This window comes from Eriocheir sinensis, chromosome 44 (genome assembly GCF_024679095.1).
Source record: "Eriocheir sinensis breed Jianghai 21 chromosome 44, ASM2467909v1, whole genome shotgun sequence".
Lineage (NCBI taxonomy): Eukaryota > Metazoa > Arthropoda > Malacostraca > Decapoda > Varunidae > Eriocheir > Eriocheir sinensis.
The window spans coordinates 14,411,465-14,422,017 of NC_066552.1; the positions used below are offsets into that span (position 1 = coordinate 14,411,465).

The 10,553-nt window shown below is 44.9% G+C and overlaps 1 protein-coding gene across 1 annotated transcript in view; it reads left to right on the plus strand.

Moving 5' to 3' along the window:
• Window positions 1-3,141: 3,141 nt before the first annotated feature.
• The window catches only part of LOC126980612 (uncharacterized), a 61,182-nt gene continuing 53,770 nt past the window's right edge, over window positions 3,142-10,553 (plus strand). The window contains exon 1 of the mRNA XM_050830716.1: window positions 3,142-3,218. The gene's annotated coding sequence lies outside the window, so the exon portion shown is untranslated. The remainder of the gene's footprint in view (window positions 3,219-10,553) is intronic.

Below are 10,553 nucleotides of genomic sequence, written 5' to 3' on the forward strand. Positions count from 1 at the left end.
AGTGTCGGTCGAGCTTGTTCTTAAAGGAGTCAATCATGTTGCACTGGACCACTGAAGGCGGGAGCCTATTCCATTCTTGCATTACAACGTTGGTGAAGAAAGATTTGTGCAGTCTGAATTTACTTGCCTACACTTAAGTTTTGTGCCATTATTCCTCGTACGCAAAATGTCATCGATCATAAACAATTTTGATTGGTCCACATTCGTAAATTCATTAAAGTATATTTAAACAATCGTTCAGTTTTCATCGGAGGCAACGTTTCTCAAGAGAAAACTTGTTAAGGGTGGACAGCCTCTCGTCGTAGGGTTTGTTGCGCATGGAAGGGTTAATTTGTTTTGTACGACGTTGAACACCTTATTTAGCAATGTTCTTTGCATGATGCGGAGACCAAAACTGTACCGCATGTTCCAAGTGGTGTGTGAATAAACTCTCGTAGAACGAAAGTATTATATCTTTTCTTTTGTATAAAAAGTTTCTCCTAATGAAATCCAACATTTTGTTCGATTTATATTTTGCGTCGATGCATTGCTGTGAAAATTTGAGTTTTGACGCGATTTTGACACTCAGGTCCTTAACGTATTGAACACCTTTGACTTTGACGCCACGGATTTCCTAATCTAACTTATTATTTCTTGTTCAAGTTTGAAGGACCTGGAACTTGTCTACATTAAAGGGCATTCATTTTTTCTTATATGTCACACCAAGCTGAAATTTCATGCAAATCCTCTTGGGGGTTTGTCTGTCTTCGTCAGTAAGAATCGCCGACCTCGCTTCAAGTCCCGTCTCCTCGACATTGTGACCCCTTCGACGGTACGACAGATTTGTGTTCGTCCTCCCTCTCTGATACGACTTTTTAAAACCACAGTCAACACTCATGACTAGATAAAAATAACACACGCACAAAAAGACACTGATAATGTATGAAGTATGTTGGAAATACTCAAGGACGAGGGGGTGCACTGAACGAGAGAAAGGAAAAGAGGCAGAGAGTGAGAAAAGGAAAGGGAGAAAAATGGGAAGATAAAAGGAAAGAGGGGGGGGGGGGGGATGGGAGAAAGAGGAAAGGAGAGACATGAAAAGGGAAAAAAAAGGAAAAATAAAGAGGAAGAGAGAAGGGGAAAAAGGAATAGGAAGAGAAAGAGAAAGGGAAAGAGAGACAAAGAGAGAAAAGGGAAGGAACAAAGGAAAAAAGGCGATTTTGAAACTCAGGTCCTTAACGTATTGAACGCCTTTAAGTTTGACGCCACGGATTTCGTAATCTAACTTATTATTTCTTGTTCAAATTTGAATGACCTGGAACTTGTCTACATTAAAGGGCATTCAGTTTTTTTTATATATCACACCAAGCTGAAATTTTATGCAAATCCTCTTGGAGGGTTTGTCTGTCTTTGTCAGTAAGAATCGTCGACCTCGCTTCAAGTCCCGTCTCCTCGACATTGTGACCCCATCGACGGTGCGATAGGGTTGTTTTCGTCTTCCCTCTCTGATACAACTTTTTAAAACCACAGTCAACACTGTGAAGAGTGAAAGTTAGAAAAGAGAAAATGAGAAGGAATGAGAGAGAGAGAGAGAGAGAGAGAGAGAGAGAGAGAGAGAGAGAGAGAGAGAGAGAGAGAGAGAGAGAGAGAGAGAGAGAGAGAGAGAGAGAGAGAGAGAGAGAGATAACTAGTGTGTGCATGTGTGTGTTAAGCCTCATCACCAGCAACTCAATGGGCCAGTTCCGCGTCATCCCACGGGCCCCATCACACACACACACCCCGGTGACTGGGGAGAGCTCTCTCTGTGTTTTCCCAGCGCATCACAGAGGTGATTGTCTCGGGAATGGAGGCACACATTCTACGTACTTTCTCTACTCCTCATGCTAAAAAGCTTTGGTTTAATCACGCTTATTTCCATGGTATCAAAGATAGAGAGGCAGCTCACAAAAGGTACCAAAGCCTTCTTACTTCTGCTAACCATGATCATCATCTTTCCACCCGAAATCGTGCCAAATCTTACTTTCTTATCATTCTTACCAAAAGCTCTTTCATTAATAAGAAATGTCAAAACCATGCTTTTTCTAATTATTCCAGAGACTTCTGGCACCTAGCTCAAAACATCTCCAACTTCACTTCCTCATCTCTCCCTCCTCTTCTTAACCCAGACAACAGCACCGATGTCTGTTTTAATTCTAATAATTATAAGGCTGAACTCTTCTCGCAAACTTTCTGTAACAGCTCAACTTTTTGGGCGTATTCCTCCTACTCATCCCCCCCTCTGACTCCTTAATGCCTGTTATTAAGATTCTTAGGAGTGATGTTTTCTATGCTCTCTTTAGCCACAACTCTCAAAAGCCTTATGGACCTGATGATCAGAGTATGGTTTCCGAAAGGGGCGTTCTATTGGAGATCATCTTGCTCTCCTAGCTGACTCTTGGTCATCCTCTTTTAGCCATTTCGATGGAACTTTCGCAGTTGCACTGGCCATATTGAAAGTTTTCGATAGAGTCTGGCACAAGTCTTTGCTTTCTAAACTACCCTTTTACGGTTTCTATACTTCTCTCTCATCCCTAATATCCAGTTTCCTTTCCGACCGTTCTATCTCTGCTGTGGTAGACGGTCACTGTTCTTCCCCTAAACCTATCAACAGTTGTCGTCCACAGGGCTCTGTCCTATCACTCATTCTCTTCCTATTATTCATCAGTTATATGTCCATAACAAACTGCCATATCCACTCATATGCTGGCCACTCTACTCTGCATTATTCAATTTCTTTCAACAGAAGACTCTTTCAACAGGAAATACAAGATTCCAGACCGGAGGCTGCAGAACCCTAAAACTCAGACCTTGCTATCGTTATTGACTGGGGTAAAAGGAATCTTAGGAAACCTACTTCTCCTTAGATCGTTCGGGTGGTGGCAGCTACCCCCAAGGTACCCCCCAAAAAAGAGCACTTCGGGTCCTCAACCCCCACTTGCTTACCCCACTCCCCTTTTCTCTTATATCACTGGGTTATCTTATCGCACCACATTATCGCATGCAGCGACAGGACACTACAGTCCCCAGGCCCCAAGTCTGCCATCCCAATCTGAATGCTGATATCTTCGGCCAGGTTGGTCTGTCAAAATTGCCTATCAATGGTTGCCCTTGCCATCATGGAATACCACCGTGCCAACTGCTTCATTTGTCGTCTTGCCTCCAGCAGTGCAGGCAGACAAGGCTGTCTTCAGCTGCATCACGTAAGGGTTGAATCAATTCTAGCTTGAAAAGTCACGGTAAGCCCACTCGTTTTGTGTGCGTACGGATAAGGCAACAAAAAAAAAATAATAAAAAAGCCCGTTAAGCGCTGCTTTCTCAAAAGATAAGGGAATGAGTGGCCAGAAGAGAGGTAAGCGTATTAGAGTACTGTTGTCGACATGTAGTAGTGTAAAGGAGACGAGGAGGCGCTGGAGATCATTGCTCTCCAGGATTCCAGAAACGTCTGGACTGTATAGTGTTGGGAAGCGTTGGCAGAGGCAAAATAACACAAACAATGAGCTGAAGATTTAGTGATACTTCGAGTTCAAATTAGAATATAATTCATAACCGGTAACAAGGAACTCGGGACACTGCAGCGCGGCTCACGTCACTGGTCTTCATGTAGACTCCTGTGACACAAAATGGGACGCAGCGTTTGCAGCAGTGTGAAGGAACGAGACTGCAGGGGCCCAAGGCTGTTCCGGGCTAACAGTTTTCCTCCTTAGCCATGTGTTTTGCACCCCACTTACACAGTGTAGTCAGGAGAAGCGATACACAAGATGTAAACTCCGCCTTTAATATGCACTTCAGCTCGCACAGCCCACGGGAGACAGGTAGGACGACCGGCGTGGTAAGGCCGCTCACACAGCCCACTGGAGACAGGTAGGCCGGCCGGCGTGGTAAGGCCGGCAAGGGGCGGCCCGGATATACGGTCTCGATGCCAACAGCGTCTTCCCCGGGTAGACCACAGCGGTGCTACGGCCGAGTGATGGAGGGCAGTACCGGACTGGGCGTAACGCGACAGCAGCCTCGTCAGTTGGAGGACTCTTTAGGTGGTGAAGAGGAGCCAGTGCCTAGCGAGCTGGCTCGACCGAGTCCTGGAGTCGTTTCCTGTCCTCAGCGCACCAACGTCCGAGGTTGCTTCGGCTTCTGACGTCAGGGCCCCCACTCGCGCCGGGTGGAGCTTGGGCAAGGCGTTCGAGGCGTTCCGCTGCGGGAATTGTGAAGCCTCGCTCGGGACGAGTGTAGGTCGAGCGGGGTGTTCCGGAGCTATAACAGCGTCGACGGGTTTATAGTTGTCTTCCCTTTACAAGCAGCTACTCGAAGGCTGTAACGATGGTACGTTGCCACGATCCTGGAATGACCAGCCAGCCTGAACAAACGACTCGGAGCGAGTAGACACGGAAATGCTCTGCAGGGAGACGCCAAGAAGGCGACTCGTAATACCAGTTGAGGTTTAAAAGCGTGAAAGGGCGAGGTCCCAAGTATCTAAGACAGGCCTTAATAAGGTGAAAAGACGCAAAATAGGCGTCGATCCCCTCATCCACAATGCCATATTTGTAAAGGGAACAAGGGGAGGAGTGGTGTGGAATCTTACAAGTATCTTATGGATCTGTTATCAGAATCAAGGGATGCTTGCGGCGAAGTCGAACTTTAAAAAAAAAACGCTTGATTCAGCGCATAGCGAGGTACTCTGGGAGCTCCTGCAACTCTGTGTTTAATGACTTGTATGTATTCTTGAACTGGAAGTGCTGTGATTGTGTGTGTGGGATGTCCAACAGCTTTCCAGTGAGCACGCGAGTAAGGCCCCATCATTTTTCAACACTTGCACGGAGTGGGTATTAGGCAGTAAAGAGTGGGTATTGGGAACTATGTATCAAAGTCACCGTGCATAATCTGTTGGCCACACCAAGGTCATTGACCTGTTTTTTGGCGATGATCCAGTAATCCTTACGGAGTCACTGTAGGTTCTTTCAATGGCTATCGATTAACTGGACGAGGAGGTACAGATACTATCGACTCCAATGGCCTGGAGGACACCCAAACTCGAACTATCATTGACAGAGACAATTAAGATACGGCATTGTCGCTATTCCTCCCCAGGTGTGTGTGTGTGTGTGTGTGTGTGTGTGTGAGAGAGAGAGAGAGAGAGAGAGAGAGAGAGAGAGAGAGAGAGAGAGAGAGAGAGAGAGAGAGAGAGAGAGAGAGGAAGCGAGTGCGTGCGTGCGTGGGTGCGTGCGTGCATGTGTGTGTGTGTGTGTGTGTGTGTGTGTGTGTGTGTGTGTGTGTGTGAGAGAGAGAGAGAGAGAGAGAGAGAGAGAGAGAGAGAGAGAGAGAGCGAGAGCGTGTGTGTGTGTGTGTGTGTGTGTGTGTGTGTGTGTGTGTGTGTGTGTGTGTGTGTGTGTCATCCACCTCTTTCTCCTTCTTATTATTTATTATTTATTTATTTTTTATTCATTACTATATTGGCGAAATCATCAATACAGCTGAATATTGTTATTATCTTACCATTATTATTATTATTTTTATTATTATTATTATTATTAATATTATTATTATTATTATTATTATTATTATTATTATTATTATTACTATTATTATTATTATCATTATTATTATTATTATTATTATTATTATTATTATTATTATTATTATTATTATTATTAATATTATTATCATTATTATTATCATTGTTATCATTAAAGTTAAAGTAGCAGTAGTAGTAATAGTAGTAGTAGCAGTAGTAGTAGGAGCAGCAGTAGTAGTAGTAGTAGTAGTAGTAGTAGTACGAGTAGGTAGGAAGACACCTACCGAACGGGCGTGAGCTATTCCCGGTGAGGATATATGGGAAGCGAGGAGGGTGCTGAAGCCCTTCAAAGACCCTTCCCATGTCCTCACTAACCGTTTCCCTTTTGTCTCATCAACACCAGAGAGCAGTTCAGCATGCTCTCTAAAGACAGTTCCTCTCTCTTTTTACACCACACTACATTCACACAACACACACACACCTTTTCCCAAAATTCAAAATTCAAATTGGCGAAAAATTACAGAGCCTCGGAGTCCCCGCCTGGGAGGGGGACCATAAATTCCCCCAGGGAGGACTCCCCTTCTGGCTGCCGACTTGAAAGGTGTCCTGATGACTCCTCAAACCTCCTCCTTATCAATTTCTGCAACATTCGCGGTCTTCGTTCTAATTTTCATTCTCTGGACCACCATCTCTCCTCTTCTAAACCTCACCTTCTCTTCCTCACCGAAACACAGGTTTCTGAGGCTACTGACAGCAACCTCTACTCTGTTCCCTCCTACTATCTCTAAATTTCAATCCAAAGCTGGATGTTGTGCTTACGTGCGCAACGACATCACTTGCTCACGTGCCCACGACCTTGACTCTTCAGAATTGTCTACCATCTGGCTAAGACTTTATTGTCATTCTATTAATAAATACATATGTGCTGTTAATCTCTCACCTAATTCTACTAACTATGTAAAATTCTTTGACTATTTGAACCCTAAAGTGGAGTACATCTTGACTCACTCTCCCTTCGCTGAAATCTCCATCTTAGGAGATTTCAAGATTCACCACAAGCTTTGGCTTTCATCCTCTTTCACTGACTAGCCTGTTGAACAGGCCTACAGCTTTGCTCTCCTCAACGACCTAGAGCAGTTGGTTCAGCACCCTACTCGTATTCCCGACCGCCTTGGACACAGGCCCAACATTCTAGACCTCTTCCTTACCTCTAATCCTTCTGCTTACTCTGTCAAACTGATCTCTCCGTTGGGCTCCTCCAATCATAACCTTATTTCTGTATCCTGTCCTATCGCTCCTGTACATCCTCTGGACCCACCGAAGAGGCGATGCTTCTGGCATTTTTCTTCAGCTCGGTGGGACGAACTGAGGATGTACTTTTCCGATTTCCCGTGGAATGATTACTGCTTCCAGGAGAGAGACCCCTCTGTGTGTGCCCAGCGCAGCACAGAGGTGATTGTCTCTGGAATGGAGGCATACATTCCACGTTCTTTCTCTACTCCTCATGCTAAAAAGCCTTGGTTTAATCATGCTTGTTCTCGTGCTATTAAAGATAGACAGGCAGCTCACAAAAGGTTCCAGAGCCTTCGAACACCCGCTAACTTTGACCTTTACATTTCAGCCCGGAATCGTGACAAATCTATTCTCCGACTTGCCAAAACTTCTTTTATCAATATAAAATGTCAACACCTTGCTTCTTCTAATTCTTCCCGTGACTTCTGGCATCTAGCCAAAAATATCTCCTCTAATTTCACTTCTTCATCTTTCCCTCCTCTCCTTAACCCTGACGGCAGCTCTGCCGTCTCATCTGTCTCTAAGGGTGAACTCTTCGCTCAAACATTCTGTAAGAACTCCACCCTAGACGATTCTGGGCATATTCCTCCTACTCATCCCCCCTCTGACTCCATTATGCCTGTTATTATAATTCTTCCAAATGATGTTTTCTATGCCCTCTCTGGCCTCAACTCTCAGAAGGCTTATGGACCTGATGGAGTGCCTCCTATTGTCCTTAAAAACTATGCTTCCGTGCTGACACCGTGCCTGGTCAAACTCTTTCGCCTCTGCCTGTCAACATCTACCTTTCCTTCCTGCTGGTATGACTTTGTACAGCCTGTGCCTAAAAAGGGTGACCGTTCCAATCCCTCGAACTATAGCCCTATAGCTTTACTTTCTTGTCTATCTAAAGCTTTTGAATCAATCCTTAACCGGAAGACTCAAAAGCACCTTTCCACTTCTGACCTTCTATCTGATCGCCAGTATGGGTTCCGCAAGGGACGTTCTACTGGTGATCTCCTTGCCTTCCTAACTGACTCTTGGTCATCCTCTCTTAGCCGTTTCGGTGAAACCTTTGCTATTGTGTTGGACATATCAAAAGCTTTTGAAAGGGTCTGGCTCAAATCTTTGCTTTCCAAAGTACCCTCCTACGGTTTATATCCTTCTCTCTGTACCTTTATCTCCAGAGTCCTTTCTGACCGTTCTATTTCTGCTGTGGTGGACGGTCACTGTTCTTCCCCTAAACCTATTAACAGTGGTGTCCCACAGGGTTCTGTCCTATCTCCTACTCTCTTTCTGTTGTTCATTTTTTTTTTTTTACAGCAAAGGAGACAGCTCAAGGGCACAAAAAAGTAAACATTAATAAAAAAAAAAAAAGCCCGCTACTCGCTGCTCCCAAAAAGAATCCAAAGAGGTGGCCGAAAGATAAGTCAGTTTCGGGAGGAGAGGTGTCCTGATACCCTCCTCTTGAAAGAGTTCAAGTCGTAGGCAGGAGGAAATACAGATGAAGGAAGATTGTTCCAGAGTTTACCAGCGTGAGGGATGAAAGAGTGAAGATGCTGGTTAACTCTTGCATAAGGGGTTTGGACAGTATAGGGATGAGCATGAGTAGAAAGTCGAGTGCAGCGGGGCCGCGGAGGGGAGGCATGCAGTTAGCAAGTTCAGAAGAGCAGTCAGCGTGGAAATATCGATAGAAGATAGAAAGAGAGGCAACATTGCGGCGGAATTTAAGAGGTAGAAGACTATCAGTATGAGGAGGAGAGCTGATGAGACGAAGAGCCTTTGCCTCCACTCTGTCCAGAAGAGCTGTGTGAGTGGAGCCCCCACTCACATGAGATGCATACTCCATACGAGGGCGGACAAGGCCCCTGTATATGGACAGCAACTGTGCAGGGGAGAAGAACTGGCGGAGACGGTACAGAACGCCCAGCCTCGAGGAAGCTGATTTAGTAAGAGATGAGATATGAAGTTTCCAGTTGAGATTTTGAGTTAAGGATAGACCGAGGATGTTAAGTGTTGAGGAAGGTGATAGCTGGGTGTTGTCAAAGAATAGGGGATAGTTGTTTGGAAGATTGTGTCGAGTGGATAGGTGGAGAAACTGTGTTTTTGAGGCGTTGAAGGACACCAGGTTCTTCTTGCCCCAATCGGAAATAATAGTAAGGTCTGAGGCTAGGCGTTCTGCAGCCTCCAGCCTTGAGTCGTTAAGTTCCTGAAGGGTGGGTCTTCTATTAAAAGAAGTTGAATAATGCAGAGTGGAATCATCGGCGTAGGAATGGATAGGACAGTTCGTTTTGGAAAGAAGATCATCAATGAACAACAGAAAAAGAGTGGGAGATAGGACAGAACCCTGTGGGACACCACTGTTAATAGATTTAGGGGAAGAACAGTGACCGTGATGATCTTTCCAAAACGAACTGTCCTATCCATTCTTACACCGATGACTCCACTCTGCATTACTCAACTTCTTTTAATAGAAGACCCACTCCACAGGAACCTGGTGTCCTTCAACGTCTCAAAAACACAGTTTCTCCACCTATCCACTCGACACAATCTTCCAAACAACTATCCCCTATTCTTCGACAACACTCAGCTATCACCTTCTTCAGCACTAAACATTCTCGGTCTATCGTTAACTCAAAATCTCAACTGGCAACCTCATATCTCATCTCTTACTAAATCAGCTTCCTCTAGGCTGGGCGTTCTGTACCGTCTCCGCCAGTTATTCTTCCCCGCATAGTTGCTATCCATTTACAGGAGCCTTGTCCGCTCTCGTATGGAATATGCATCTCATGTCTGGGGGGGGGCCCACTCACACAGCTCTCCTTGACAGAGTGGAGTCAAAGGCTCTTCGTCTCATCAACTCTCCTCCTCATACTGATAGTCTTCTACCTCTCAAATTCCGTCGCCATGTTGCCTCTTTCTATCTTCTATCGATATTTTCATGCTGACTGCAAGAGTCAATCAGCATCTTCACTCTTTTATCCCTCACGCTGGTAAACTCTGGAACAATCTTCCTTCATCTGTATTTCCTCCTGTCTACGACTTGAACTCTTTCAAAAGGAGGGTATCAGGACATATCTCCTCCCGAAATTGACCTCTCTTTTTGGACACTCCTTTGCTCTCTACTCAGGAGCAGTGAGTAGCGGGTCTTTTTATATATTTTTCTTTACGCCCTTGAACTGTCTCCTTAGCTGTAAAAAAAAAAAAAAGTAGTAGTGATAGTAGTAGTAGTAGGAGGAGGAGCAGGAGGAGTTGTCTTAGTAATCGCATTATTATTATTATTATTATTATTATTATTATTATTATTATTATTATTATACTATTATTATTATTATTATTATTATTATTATTATTATTATTATTATTATTATTACTATTAATAGTAGTAGTAGTAGTAGTAGTATCAGTAGTAGTAATAGTATTAGTATTAGTATTAGTAGTAGTGGAAGTAGTAGTACTAATAGGAGGAGGAGCAGGTGGAGGATTAGTAGTAACAAATGTACGGAAGTGGGGGTTGCCCCCGCGAGGGGGACTGGAAGTGGGGGTTGGGGGGGTCAGCGGGGGGGTTACGGAAGAGGGGGCATCTAGACCCCCCCCCTACCCACCCCACATCTATTTTACCTTTTCACCAACCCCCCCCTACCCCCACCCCCTACCCCCCCAAAAAAAAAATCTTTCGCTTTTTCACATGCCCTCCCTCCCTCCCCCCCCCCTTTCCCTCCACCCCCTCTCGGGCTAGCGTACGGAAGCGGGGGGG